This window comes from Hyla sarda, chromosome 7, assembly GCF_029499605.1.
Source record: "Hyla sarda isolate aHylSar1 chromosome 7, aHylSar1.hap1, whole genome shotgun sequence".
In the NCBI taxonomy this organism is placed as follows: domain Eukaryota; kingdom Metazoa; phylum Chordata; class Amphibia; order Anura; family Hylidae; genus Hyla; species Hyla sarda.
The window spans coordinates 34736069-34751569 of NC_079195.1; the positions used below are offsets into that span (position 1 = coordinate 34736069).

A 15501-nucleotide genomic window follows, 5' to 3' on the forward strand; every position below is an offset into this window, starting at 1 on the left:
TGTCTCAAAATCTGATAATGTGTCATTGGGGAAATGCTTTAATAGTTGGGAGTCCCCCATACACATTGTATCGACTGAAACTGGCAAGTCTGGCTAAGTGTGTTCTACTGTCAAAAAGTAAGAGTCACTTATCTGTAGAAAGGTACAGAAGGAGCTTTATTGATCATTCAGTCATCATTACTAATCATATGATAAATTACAATCATACAAAGCATGACAGTATAATATACAGCACAGGTTTCCTAAGCTATACACCGTACCACATGCGACACACTATACCACATGCGACACTAACATTCCACTCCATCACTCATTATAAAAGAAACAAATTCACATACATTACAGTCGCATACATTACAGCCCCTCCCATAGACTTGCATTGAGGGGCGTGGTCATGACATCACGAGTGGGCGTGACCGGGACGTCACAAGCCTCTGCACCGCATCGCCAGTCATCCGGCACGGAGCAAAGTTTGCTCCGTGCACAGGATGTCTGGGGTACCAGAGCCGAGATCGCGGGGGTCTCCAGCAGCAAGACCCCCACGATCAGACATCGTATTTTCTATCTTTTGGATAGGGGATGAGATGTCTAGATCTTAGCTGAACATACTCTTATAGATATTTATTGGCAGATCCTGTAAATTTTGATGGTATTGACCAAGTATCGGGCAAATTCTGACTGTCCCATCATCTTCCATCGTTGGAAAGGAAATTAGGGGCTGAACTTAACCCGACTCATTCTTTCTTACACTTGGAGACAGGGGGTGACCAGACTGGTTACATTAATCAATATTCCAATTAATCAATTCCCTTGTATCTTCTTTCCTATCGCTTCACCATCAGCTTCATCTATGACATCAGCTGCCAAAAGAAGAGCATCACGGAGACCAAGTAGTCAAATGGAGACCAGCCAAATTAGATGCATCACCAGACCCCAGCCATCCACTATACTGAGATATTATCTAGCAATCGCTCCAAAGTTTTGATCATTCAGCAAATTATTTTGAGCTTAAACAAAGCGTGACACAAGGCCGGGTGCCCAGTATCGACAATGAACTTGTAGCATGTATGAGAACCTGAAAGTAGAACTGTTGTCACAGAGGAAAAATAGAGGGAAATGTCGGCACTTCTTTGGAGTCTGCGGTTGTGCACAAGGTAGGGTAAAGGTAGAAGAAAGATGATACCTAGCACTCACCAGTAATGCACAGTGAAGATTTGTTATACTGTGGTGTGGCGGGGTGTGAGGTGCAGGGCAGATGCTAACCTTGGGGCAGATAGTATTAACCCCTTGTGTTCGTGACAACAGGGCATGGTTTAGCCTTAACCCCCCAAAGGTATACCGCTGGATCCTGGGCTATGCACGGGGGGCAATGAAGACACTGACACCAAGTTACGGACAACAGTAGCTTTATTTAGACAGTTGGAACAGTCTATGCAGTACAACCAGGGCCCAAGGAGGTGACTAGTGACACAGAGACCTTGCAGATTTGCTGGGACTTGTAGATGGATGGGAGAATTTAGTGCAGGCCACGCTGGGTAGACAGAAGACTTGACTTGACTGACTTGTGACTGACAGGACGGTGACTTTATCTTACTTGCACTTGACTTGAGGCCTCCACTACTCTGGACACACTCTCTAGGCACGACTGCATTGGACTTCAGCAGGAAGCAAGAGAGAGAAGAGAAAGAGCTAGCTCCACCCAGGGTTTATATGGGGGAGACCAGCAGGGAGCCCATAGGTCACTCTGGGGGTCAGCTGGTCACTGATACCTCCTGGGTAACAATCACATGGTAAATTTTATTAAAGGCACAACACATCTTTTAATATACACCATATATACAAATGGAGAAACAACCACAGGGGGCCCTGGGGACACTGAGGGACACTGCCTGACAGGGCAGGAAAGGTACGGGGCAACACCATCCTGTACTGGGCCACCACAATGCCATAGTGTAGTACAAGGACGCGTTAAATCTTTACTGTGCATTACTTGTGCTGGGTATTATCTTTCTTCTACAGATGAAAAATAAACCTTGAATAGTTAGATGAATCCTTTTGCCCATTGGGGAGGATTACAGTAGTGGGTGCTTAAAGCATACCTGTCAGATCCCCCCCACCCCCCCAAAAAAAAAAAAAAAACGAAACGAAACTAACGAAACTATGATATGTTACTCAGTACCTCATCCTGATCATGTACATGTCATTTTTATGTCTCTATCACCCTTATTGCATATTACAGCTGCTCAATGTCTTTTCCATCTTGTCAAAGGGAGGGGGCGTGTCCATCTCTTCCCTGCACTGTGATGACTCCTCCCCTCCCACACTCTACCCACAACTTTTGTGCAAAACTACAACTCCCAGCATGCCCAGACATCATTTGACTTTCCAGACATGCTTGGAGGCTCATGTTTGGTAAAACTCTGTGTTACAGTAATGTTTCTGCATCCTGTGTTCCTCCTGCAGCCTTGTCAATCAGCCATCTCGTGTCCATGACTCTTGGACACACTCATGCTGCTGTGGGACTCATCAGTGTCCGAGGTGGTATGGGGACCCCTTGTGGTGGGATTTTTAAAGGCAGTTTTCTTTAATAAAATGTGATTTTTTTTAAAAAGAAGTATATTAGAAAAACGATTGTTTTGCCAAGATGTACAACGTATCAAAAGTTTTTACATCTGACAGTGACAGAAATGTGATCTGGGCAGTTGTCATTCATTCTTCTGGGTGGGTCATACCAAGTAACAAGCATGGGGGTGACCTTGAGGCATAGAAAATGGTGACAGATCATAACCTGGGGAGGAACCGATAGTAATAACACGGTAATAGTCTAGTGACTAGAGGAATTAATGTATCGCAGACACTGTGAACCTCCAGTCCAGATGATCAGAATACAAACATGTGAACTGCAAACCGACTGCGGCTTCAAAGCTAACCCCTCATAGTCCCTACGGTGCCATCCTAACCACAACGCTGCCCATAATGATAAAGTCCACCGTCTACTTGATTCCTCTGCATTACCGAACACTACATATTCCCAACCCCTTATTGCTGTATTAGTCTAAATTGCAAATGAAGGGCGAGCAGCGATCTGCATTAATGCCATCATGTCAGGCCCGGAGACCAGAATTATTAGGTTAGAAAGCTAGTCACCTCATATAAAGGCATTCAGGGACATAATATTATTATTGGAAATATTGATCCGGATAGTGTGGTTAACCTAAAACAGTCCATAAACAGGATCTACTGACTAAAATCTATTATTGATGGATTTTAAAGGGGTACTCTGGAGAGAAATTTTTTTTTTTCATATCAGCTGGTCCCAGAAAGTTATACAGATTTGTAAATTACTTCTATTTAAAAATCTCAATCCTTCCAGTACTTATCAGCTGCTGTATGCTCCAGAGGAAGTTGTGTAGTTCCTTTTTGTCTGACCATAGTGCTCTTCTACCACCTCTGTCTGTGTCAGCAGATCCTCGTAGCAAACCTCTCCTGCTCTGGACAGTTCCTGACACGGACAGAGGTGTCAGCAGAGAGCACTTGCACTGTGGTTTGGAAACGCTGGCAAATAAGTTTTGGTGGTTAGTATTGCAGGTTGGTGCATAGACTGAAACGCGTATGGGGTACTGACCTAGAATGGGCACTAGACCAATCACACTTACACCTCTGCTGCCTTTAGCCCTATTACAGCCCAGATTGGTGGCTTCTTATGGGATTTGTAGTACTACAGTGACCCCCACCATACCAAAAGCAGTGCAGACCTGCCATGATCCATGACGTGGACTGCACATTCATCCCAAAGATATCAACAACTGCACCTGTCAATGGCCCTTTTGGGCATCTACAATCTATACTGCAGTGTTTCCCAACCAGGGTGCCTCCAGCTGTTGCAAAACTACAACTCCCAGCATAACGCCGAAGCCAAAGGCTGTCTTGGCATGCTGGGAAGTTGTAGTTTTGCAGCAGCTGGAGGCACCCTGGTTTGGAAACACCGCTCCACCGAATGGCCAGAGGAGTAACTTGACACTCCAGGGCCCCAATGCAAAATCTGTAAAGCCCCCCCCCCCCCCCCCCCCTCTCATCTACCCTGTGCCTTTCATATTACTGGTGCTGATTAAGCATAGAAACCTTTGCCCCCCCCCCCCCCCCCCCCTAAAGCACCAGTGCACCTAAGACCTCTGCACCCCCCATAGCTGGTCTGTATTCCTAAGATAAACATAGCTGACTTTTCTTTTTGCTAAGAAGAAGAAGAAAAAAATACTTTGATTCTGACTCAGTGCACTGCCCAGTTCCTAAACTCTTGAAACCTGATTCCTTGGTGGCTACATATTTGAGCAGATCTGGCTACAGGATTGGATCTGCATGTCGAGCTGCTGAGAACATTACATTCCTGCACAAACTGCATAAAGATGGACTTGTGTTTGTGTGTGTAAGGCAGTGTTTCCCAACCAGGGTGCCTCCAGCTGTTGCAAAACTATAACTCCCAGCATGCCGGGACAACCTTTTGCTTACATTATTGCAGTGTTTCCTAACCAGGGTGCCTCCAGCTGTTGCAAATCTACAACTCCCAGCACGCCCTGGACAGCCTTTTGCTTACATTAGTGCAGTGTTTCCCAACCAGGGTGCCTCCAGCTGTTGCAAAACTATAACTCCCAGCATGCCCGGACAGCCTTTTGCTTACATTAGTGCAGTGTTTCCCAACCAGGGTGCCTCCAGCTGTTGCAAATCTACAACTTCCAGCATGCCTTGGACAGCCTTTTGCTTACATTAGTGCAGTGTTTTCCAACCACGGTGCCTCCAGCTGTTGCAAAACAACAACTCCCAGCATGCCCTGGACAGCCTTTTGCTTACATTAGTGCAGTGTTTCCCAACCAGGATGCCTCCAGCTGTTGCAAAACTACAACTCCCAGCATGCCCGGACAGCCTTTTGCTTACATAAGTGCAGTGTTTCCCAACTAGCGTGCCTCCAGCTGTTGCAAGACTACAACTCCCAGCATGACTGGACAGCCTTTTGCTTACATTAGTGCAGTGTTTCCCAACCAGGGTGCCTCCAGCTGTTGCAAAACTACAACTCCCAGCATGCCCTGGACAGCCTTTTGCTTACATTAGAGCAGTGTTTCCCAACCAGGGTGCCTCCAGCTGTTGCAAAACTACAACTCCCAGCATGCCCTGGACAGCCTTTTGCTTACATTAGAGCAGTGTTTCCCAACCAGGGTGCCTCCAGCTGTTGCAAGACTACAACTCCCAGCATGCCCGGAGAGCCTTTTGCTTACATAAGTGCAGTGTTTCCCAACTAGCGTGCCTCCAGCTGTTGCAAGACTACAACTCCCAGCATGCCCTGGACAGCCTTTTGCTTACATTAGTGCAGTGTTTCCCAACCAGGGTGCCTCCAGCTGTTGCAAAACTACAACTCCCAGCATGCCCGGAGAGCCTTTTGCTTACATAAGTGCAGTGTTTCCCAACTAGCGTGCCTCCAGCTGTTGCAAGACTACAACTCCCAGCATGACCGGACAGCCTTTTGCTTACATTAGTGCAGTGTTTCCCAACCAGGGTGCCTCCAGCTGTTGCAAAACTACAACTCCCAACATGCCTGGAGAGCCTTTTGCTTACATTAGTGCAGTGTTTCCCAACCAGAGTGCCTCCAGCTGTTGCAAATCTACAACTCCCAGCATGCCCGGAGAGCCTTTTGCTTAGATTAGTGCAGTGTTTCCCAACCAAGGTGCCTCCAACAATTGCAAAACTACAACTCCCAGCATGCCCGGAGAGCCTTTTGCTTACATTAGTGCAGTCTTTCCCAACCAGGGTGCCTCCAGCTGTTGCAAAACTACAACTCCCAGCATGCCTGGACAGCCTTTTGCTTACATTAGTGCAGTGTTTCCCAACCAGGTTGCCTCCAGCTGTTGCAAAACTACAACTCCCAGCATGCCCGGAGAGCCTTTTGCTTACATTAGTGCAGTGTTTCCCCATCAGGGTGCCTCCAGCTGTTGCAAAACTACAACTCCCAGCATGCCCGGACAGCCAAAGGCTGTCCGGGCATGATGGGAGTTGTAGTTTTGCAACAGCTGGAGGCACCCTGGTTGGGAAACACTGGTGTAAGGACAAAAAAAAAAAATTACGAAAAAAAAAAAGGAACCCCGGCTGGACTGATAACTCTGTACATCTGCACTTGGCCGCCTGGGCTTTGTGTTACTTAGTCAGCCACCTCAGTAAATCCCTAAAGGCACCCTCCGCCTCGCTATCTCATAGGGAAAAGGCAGGGCTAATCATTGCACGACTCCCCCGCCGCCTCACCAGCTTAGAGATGAGGTTTCTTCTGGAGACCAATGAGATATTCGGCGCTGCGTCTCCCCTCCTTCTTCCTCATGAGAGCAATTATAGAAAAGAGAGAAAAAAAAATCGTATCTGTCAATGTGTCGCATTCGCTTTTTTTTTGTCATCGGTGGCATTAAAAGATTATGTATCAAATGGCTGCGAGCGGGAGAACAATGGCTACAATTAGTCATCAGGAAAGGGCCATCGGTCTGGAATACTCATGCACTTGAGTGTCCTTATTACATTCATGTGTATATATATATATATATATATATATATACGTATACATACATATATATATATAAATATATATATATATATATGCAAATCAAAAAATGTTGCAGTATTTTTTTTTTTATTTGCATCTGCATCACTGGACTAATACGGCTACTCAAATTTAATATATATATATATATATATATATATATATATATATTTTTTTTTTTTTTTTATTTGTTTTTTTTTATAATTTTTTATTTTAATTTTTTTTCCAGTCTGAACCTGAACCCTTTAGTGGCGGTGCGATCTCTAAAGCAATCCCCTACCGCCTCATATCCGGCAGCAAAGGGTTTTGCCAGGGAAGATTGAGAGAATTAGAGCAAAACTGTGTCCATTGACCTGTGGAAGGACGGAGGGGAGAGAGGGCTTCCTGACAACATAAGACGAGCGCTCTTGTCATTCTTCCATCCACAATTATAGGAGGGGATGAGCAGGCGTGGAGCGTGTTGTTAAGTGATGCAGCGAGGCCATTGCTCATGGGTGAAGAACACATATCATAAACAAGTGCTATAGGTCATCTACAACATCTGAACAGCCGTGTGCGCATACTAAATAATTCCTCCATGGTCAAGACAGTAAGGTTACAAGCCTTAGCACACCTAGTCGTACCTTTTCCTATAGTACAGTGTATCCTAGTGGTCCCCCCGACAGGTCATGTTTATAGGATTTTCTTAGTCCTTTTACAGGTGATATTATTCTGCTCGGTGCTTCAGACATCACCACAATTATATCACCTCTTAAAGGGGTACTCCGCTGCCCCAGCATTTTGTTCCGAACGTTGGTCGTGATGTTACGGCCATGCCCCTCGTGCCCTCACGCCGCGCTCCTTCAATGTAAGTCTATGGGAGGGGGCGTGGTGGCTGCCACGCCCCCTCCCATAGACTTGCATTGAGGGGGCGTGGCGTGACGGCACGAGGGGCATGGCCGTGACTTCACGACTACCCGCACCCAGCATTCTAATTGGATTCCAGGTGCTTCACAGAGATCGCGGGGGTCCCCACCGGCGGGACCTCCGCGATCAGACATCTTATCCCCCATCCTTTGAATAGGGGGATTAGATGTCTAGGAGCGGAGTAGCCCTTTAAAGACTAAGGAAATCCTGAAAACATAACCCGTTGGGGGGGACTTGAGGACAGCGCTTGGGAAACACTGTACTATAGAGAGTAAAAATGCAACTCTGAAGATACTCATTCATGCCAGGATTTGGAAGACCGAGGGGAGATTCATCAAAACCTGCGTAGTGGAAAAGTTGACCAGTTGCCCATAGCAACCGATCAGATCGCTTCTTTCAATTTTGAGAGGTCCTTTTAAAAGTGAAAGAAGCGATCTGATTGGTTGCTATGGGCAACTGGTCAACTTTTTCTCTGCACAGGTTTTGATTAAAGGGGTATTCCAGGCAAAACCTTTTTTTTATATATATCAACTGGCTCCGGAAAGTTAAACAGATTTGTAAATTACTTCTATAAAAAAAATCTTAATCCTTCCAATAGTTATTAGCTTCTGAAGTTTTCTGTCTTACTGCTCAATGATGATGTCACGTCACGGGACATGAGTCATCAGAAAGCAGTTAGACAGAAAACAACAACTCAACTTCAGAAGCTAATAACTATTGGAAGGATTAAGATTTTTTAATAGAAGCAATTTACAAATCTGTTTAACTTTCCGGAGCCAGTTGATATATAAAAAAAAAGTTTTGGCCTGGAATACCCCTTTAATCTCCCCCATGAGTCGTGTTAGACATTCCAGGTCACTTAAAGGGGTACTGCAGTGGAAAACTTTTTTTTATTTAAATGAACTGGTGCCAGAAAGTTAAACAGATTTGTAAATTACTTCTATTTAAAAATCTTAATCCTTTCAGTACTTATAAGCAGCTGTTTACTACAGAGGAAATTCTTTTCTTTTTGAATTTCTTTTTTTTGTCTTGTCCACAGTGCTCTCTGCTGACACCTCTGTCCGTGTCAGGAACTGTCCAGAGCAGCATAGGTTTGCTATGGGGATTTTCTCCTGCTCCGGACAGTTCCTGATACGGGCATCAGGTGTCAGCAGAGAGCACTGCGGACAAGACAAAAAGGAAATTCAAAAAGAAAAGAAGCACAAATATAGAGTACACCTGGCACTGCTTAAGGGTATCTAGTGAGGTGCGGAGGGCTGTCAGTAACTCAGGCGCTTGTTCACATCAGGCTCACGCTGAAAGGTGCGGCAAGGCAATCATCCAAAATGACAATAAGAAAAATGAAGCGGATCACTCACCACAACTTCAGATGCTGAGTACTTTATTCAATCAATACTGACAGTGGCTGTAAAGACGTAAAGGCAGTGCAGTTGGTCTTAGGGAGCCCCTTCCGGGGCTCCCTAAGACCAACTGCCCTACCGTTACGTCTGTACAGCCACTGTCAGCATTGATTGAATAAAGTACTCAGCATCTGAAGTTGTGGTGAGTGATCCGCTTCGTTTTTCTTATAGTCATTCAAAAAGAAAATAAATTCCTCTGTAGCATACAGCTGCTAAGAAGTACTAGAAGGGTAAAGATTTTTTAATAGAAGTAATTTGCAAATCTGTTTAACATTCTGGCACCAGTTCATAAAAAAAAAATATATATTTACCACCGGAGTACCCCTTTAAATCTCCTAAAAGTCAGTAAAAAGTGATCCCTGGTCCAATATTCTTGCAGAATGATTAATGGCCTTATAGAACCTATGTCCCAGTAAACTACTGCGGTCCTAAAGGCCAAAGGAGAACTAACGCGCTACTAGATGGGAATCTGTGTAAAGTGTCCATTTAGATTCAGTGGGAGAGTTGGGAAAAGTTGCCCAGTTGCCCATAGCAACCAATCAGATCGCTTCTTTCATTTTGCAGAGGCCTTGTTAAAAATGAAAGCAGCGATCTGATTGGTTGCTATGGACAACTGGGCAACTTTTCCTTTGGACAGGTTTTGATAAATCTCCCCCAGTATATGGACAAAAGTGGTCCCAGACTTTGGTTCCATGGTGGGTTTTATTTGTGTGGCACTTGTTTTTAACATCATGGGTTTTACCAAACAGCCAGAAGGCGCAGAATCATGGATTTAATGGGGCAGCCCCCTTTAAGAATCAGTGCTCACTCAATATTTTCCAGGCACTAAAACTAGGAAAGACCGATTGATTTTTAGCCGTTTTAGTAAAATGTGTTTGACGTGCCCTTATCTCTCCTCAGTCCGTTTTGATAAATGATGTATCACGATCAGACACTGGGGCCATCAATGCACTTACAACCAATCTGGCTGTCAGAATCCCTGTCTGAATGACAGCTGAGAATCTCAGACGAAGAAACATTTTCACATCCGTAAACCAGTGGCCGGGAAGCTCTGTCAAACTGTTTGATTCACACTCTATAGATCCCATGGGGATAATATTTCAGGAACCCTTCATATACATTGGCCGGCATTTATCATTGTAGATGTAAGTGAAGCATTTTTCGACTTTTTTTTTGTGTGCTGATAATGTGTAGAAGCGCCAAATTAATTAAATGGTCACAGAGCGCTTGATAAATTTTGTGCAGGTCACATTTTCTGAAAATTCTCTCTTCACATACACCAAAAAGCTAAGTCTGGGCTGGTGTAGTTTTAGAGACTTGTCAGTGGCTTTGCGCCTTTTTTGCGCCTTTTTACAAAAATGCGCAGTTCATAAAGCCCATCCATATCATGTGTATTGCCAAAATCAGTGGATTGCAACTCAAAATCAGCAGAAATGTGTAAACCAAAAGGTGCAAATAAACCCTTCCTGTGCCTTTTTCTAGATACAAAATACAGTCTAAAGACAATGATAAATGTTGGCCATAATCTCCATCCTGTCCAGCAATGAAAAACTTAAAGTGTACCTGTCACCAAATAAAACTTTTAATATAATGTTAATTGTGTATTTAGCAGACACTTTCCCATTCACTTAGTTTTAAAATGATCAACATAAATATGTTTAAAATGTTATGGAAAAAACGGACACTAGGTGGCTCTGTTCTGTTCTCTGTCCCAATTAATACAGTGAGTTTGGTCTCCTCCCGGCCTGGCAGGGGACCAAACTCAGGAAGTGTTTCTTTGCACTGAGCTTGATTGACAGCTGCATAGAGCCTCACTGAAACATGCATTGAGCCTGAGGTCTTCTATTCATCACAGCACTGCAACGATCTGAGGGGCAGAAGTGGTCCTCCAGCAGGCTTCCGGGATGTCATGTGAGCAAGAATAAATGTAAGATACAGAGCTTTTTAAAGCTCTGAAATTTTTTTTTTAAGGGTGGGAGGAGTGTTAGGAGTAGTTAGGGAACATAGCCTGAGCAAGTTTAGAAAACTTTATTTGTAACAGGTACTTTTTAAGGAGATCCAGTGGTAACAGAAACAACAACCCCCATTCCCAGGGAGTCCGTAGGTCCAGATTATATGTAGGTAGCACTATGGGGGTTGTAATAGAAAAATAAGTTTTTTATATCTGTATACTACTAACTGAACTTATATTAATAATAAGAACTAGATCATTACGGAAATAATAACTAATATTGTATAGACCCTGTAGGGTGGAACATTAAAGTTTTCATTACTGAAATCCAAGTTCTTCAAGGTACACCTCTAGTTTCCACTTAGGCCAGGTTCACATAAGTCTGGCAGCGGGACTATGGATGGTCCTTAGGTCTGGTGCCATCATTTCAGCTTATGGGGCAACAGATGAGACAACACATGCCTCAAATTCAGCATTCTTCATCTGGAATTGCAATCCAAGATGGCCCTAGAGATGTGTGCAATACCTCGCTAGGATCCACAGCCCTCAAACACATCTTCTCCATTCTTCACCTAGGTAGGACAAGCAAAAACTTGTTAAAGGTTTAAAACTTTAACAAACAAAACTTTAGTAGATCCAGTGGTGACAGACGCAACAAGCCCCCATCCATAGGAAGCCCATAAGTCCAGATTCTATGTAGGTAGCACTATGGGGGTTGTAATAGGACAATAAGATATTGTAGATCTGTATATTACTAACTGAACTATCTGAAGATGTCCCGTGGCTCCGGGAGAAAAAGTCCTCGTTGCGGCGCTCACTCGGAGTTAGCTGGCGGTAGTCAGGAGAGGTATGTGTAACCTCAGTGGACAATAACCGATGCGGACATAGAAAATAAAGAAACAAAGTTTATTTAACAAGGGACTACGCGTTGCGACGGGCAGGACCCCCTCTTCATCAGGTCCGAGGGGGTCCTGCCCCTCGCAACGCGTAGTCCCTTGTTAAATAAACTTAGTTTCTTTATTTTATATATCCGCATCGGTTATTGTCCACTGAGGTTACACATACCTCTCCTGACTACCGCCAGCTAACTCCGAGTGAGCGCCGCAACGAGGACTTTTTCACCCGGAGCCACGGGACATCTTCAGCTATGCTCTACCGGTCAGAACTTGCCTCTGACACGGGATTACCTCGGGCAGCTCCCGGCTCTATACCCTATTATTGGGTGACACGCTACAATAGGTGTTGTACCCGGCGTACAACACCACCAGGTGAGCACTGCACAGACTGTAATACTGTTTCCTATTGGAATAACGGCACAGGTTGCGCCTCCTGTTTGTCCCCCCTTCCCTCTATTTTGTCATATGTGCACTAACTGAACTATATCATTACAGAAATGATGACTTATATTGTATAGAACCTGTGTTGTGGAACATTGAAGTTTCCTTTACTCCTTTACCCATGTTCTTTAAAGGGGTAGTCCAGTGGTGGAAAACTTATCACCTATCCTAAGGATAGGGGATAAGTTTGAGATCGCGGGGGGTCCGACCGCTGGGGCCCCCTGCGATCTCTCTGTACGGGGCCCCGGCTCTCGGCCCAGATAGCGGGTGTCGACCCCCACACGAAGCGGCGCCCGACATGCCCCCTCAATACATCTCTATGGCAGAGCCGGAGATTGCCGAAGGCAGCGCTTCGGCTCTGCCATAGAGTTGTATTGAGGGGGCGTGTCAGCCGCCGCCTCGTGCGGAGGTCGACACGCCCCCTTCCCCCGGGCTGTCGGGGCTCCGTACAGGAGATCGCAGGGGGCCCCAGCAGTCGGACCCCCCCGCGATCTGCAACTTATCCCCTATCCTTAGGATAGGGGATAAGTTGCTCACCACTGAGTCACCACTGGACTACTCCTTTAAAGGGGTACTCCGGTGGAGATCAACTAATGCCAGAAAATTAAACATATTTGTAAATAACATATATTTAAAAATCTTAATCCTTCCAGTACTTACCAGAGTAGGAGCAAATCCCCATAGCAAACCTCTCCTGATCTGGATAGTTCCTGACACGGACAGAGGTGGCAGTGGAGAGCACTGTGGTCAGACTGGAAAGAACTACAACAAAGAACTCAACTTCCTCTGGAGCATACAGCAGCTGATAAGTTCTGAAAGGATTAAGATTTTTTTAATAGAAGTCATTTACAGATCTGTTTAACTTTCTGGAACCAGTTGATTTGGAAAAAAAAAAAAAATGCCGGATGCATCAAATTTAGTATTGTGCATATGGAATCGCCAAGGATCTCCAGACATATGTGTGCAGAGTCTAACTAGGACCCTCAGCCCTCAAATACATCTTCTCCATTCTCCACCTCAGAAGGACAAGCAATAAAACACACTCAAATAATAGGTGTACCAGGCACTGCTCTGTATACTACTAAAGTCCCGTAAGGTAGCTCTACTTGGCTCATATGGCTATAGGTGTAGATAGCAGCTGTCTGTGTCCTCGGGTGAAGACATTCATGAATGAGAAAAACTTCAAGTAATACTGTGTAGCAAAGCAGAAAGAAGTCGCACTCACCCGGACTTTAGTCCGGGTGAGTGCGACTTCTTTCTGCTTTGCTACACAGTAGGACAAGCAATAACTTGCTACAAGGTTTACCATCGACAAAAACAGTGACGTCATGAGCAGCAAAATACATGCAAATCTATGTAAAAAAACAGGTGCTTGACAAGAGTTTATACTATTTGCTGTATACAAGTTATGTTAACAGAAAGCAAAGTACAGCCAAGCCACCCTGAACAAAGTATTAGGCAAAATAAATAATCTTTCTAATGGTCCCAATATGTGCCAAGCCCCTACATATGTTTTGCTCCGTTGAGCTTCCTCAGGGGGCGTACCCTGAGAAAGCTCGACAGAGCAAAACATATGTCGGGGTTTGGCACATCCCTCAGTAATGCTTATTATACCATTTGGTACTGTTTTTTCTGCTTCTGACCTCCCCCTGCTTTGATATAGCTCTCTATACCATATGCTTATATATTGTTACCCGTGTATGCATGGCTGTGGGTCTAGTTGGCTTTACGCATATTATTTAATAGCCTTCCTTGGTGTGTGTTTACCATAGGTATTCTCTATTGTGCCATTGCTATTTTAAAGTTTTATACTTACCTTTGTAATTTTCAATAAAGATTTATTTTGTATTCTAAATTATGATATGGCTAGTGTCCTCTTCTTTTTTTTTGGTGTTAACCACTACAACTTCCAGCATGTCCTTACTGCAAGGGCATGCTGGGAGTTTTAGTAGTGCGGGACGGGTGGCAGTAGATGTGCGAGCGAGTGACAATAAATGTACTAACCTATTTTCAATAAATGTACTAACCTATTTTCTTCTCACTTCAGATCTATGTATCCTGTGGACTACTTGGATTTGATGGACTACTATGATGACCAGCGTTTTTTTTGTTTTTTGTTTTGATTTAACGTTAATGAAATGGTTAATGAGGGCTGTGTGGGAGTGTTTTTTTAAATAAATTTTTTTTAAAAGGTGTTGCGTTTTTTTAAAATTTACTTTACAGGCTTAGTAGTGGAAGCTGTCTTATAGACTGAGTCCATTACTAAGCCAGGCTGAGCATTAGTCCCAAAAATAGCTATCGTTAACCCCCAATTATTATCTCGGTACCCACCATCACAGGGGTGCCGGGAAGAGCCGGTACCAACAGGTCCGGAGCGTCAAAAATGGCGCTCCTGAGCCTAGGCGGTAACAGGCTGGTGTTATTTAGGCTGGGGAGGGCCAGTAACGATGGTCCACGCCCACCCTGGTAACATCAGGCTGTTGCTGCTTGGTTGGTATCTGGCTAAGAATAAAAATAGGGGAAACCTTATGCGTTTATTTTTTTAATATTTCATTATTTATACCAAAAATGTGTGTGGTTCCCCGTCTTTTCATTCTCAGCCAGATACCAACCAAGCAGCAGCAGCCTGACGTTACCAGGGTGGGCGAGGACCATTGTTACTGGCCCTCCCCAGCCTAAATAACGCCAGCCTGTTACCACCTAGGCCCAGGTGCGCCATTTTTGACGCTCCGGGCCTGTTGGTACCAGCTCTTCCCAGCACCCCTGTGGTGGTGGGTATCAGGGTAATAATTGGGGGTTAGCGATAGCTTTTTTGGGGCTAACGCTAAGCCCCGGCTTAGTAATGGATTCCGTCTATAAGACAGCTTCCACTACTAAGCCTGTAAAGTAAATAAAAAAAAAACACAACACGTTAATAAAACTCTTATTTTTTAAAAACACTCACTCACGAGCCCTTGCTAACCATTTTATTAATATTAAACAAAAATAAAAGCTAGTCATTATAGTTCACCAAATCTGAAGTAGTCCACAGGGTACACGGATCTGAAATGAGAAGAAAAAACAAACAAACAAACAAAAAATGGTTTAGTACATTTAGGGGGAAAAAGTGGTAAAAAAAATGTAATAAACACACAAATATATATACAGTATTGGGGAGATTTATCAAAACCTGTCCGGAGGATGTGTTGCCCAGTTGCCCATAGCAACCAATCAGATCGCTTCTTTCATTTTGCAGAGGCCTTGTTAAAAACGAAAGAAGCGATCTGATTGATTGCTATGGGTAACTGGACAACTTTGCCTCTCCACAGGTTTTGATGAATCTCCCCCTATCTGTCC

At 44.4% G+C, this 15501-nt stretch overlaps 1 long non-coding RNA gene across 1 annotated transcript in view; it reads left to right on the top strand.

Annotated features, from left to right (window-relative positions):
* The window catches only part of LOC130282775 (uncharacterized), a 61990-nt gene extending 59881 nt beyond the window's left edge, over positions 1-2109 (top strand). The window contains exon 5 of the long non-coding RNA XR_008846529.1: positions 843-2109. This is a non-coding gene — a long non-coding RNA (uncharacterized LOC130282775). The remainder of the gene's footprint in view (positions 1-842) is intronic.
* Positions 2110-15501: the final 13392 nt, after the last annotated feature.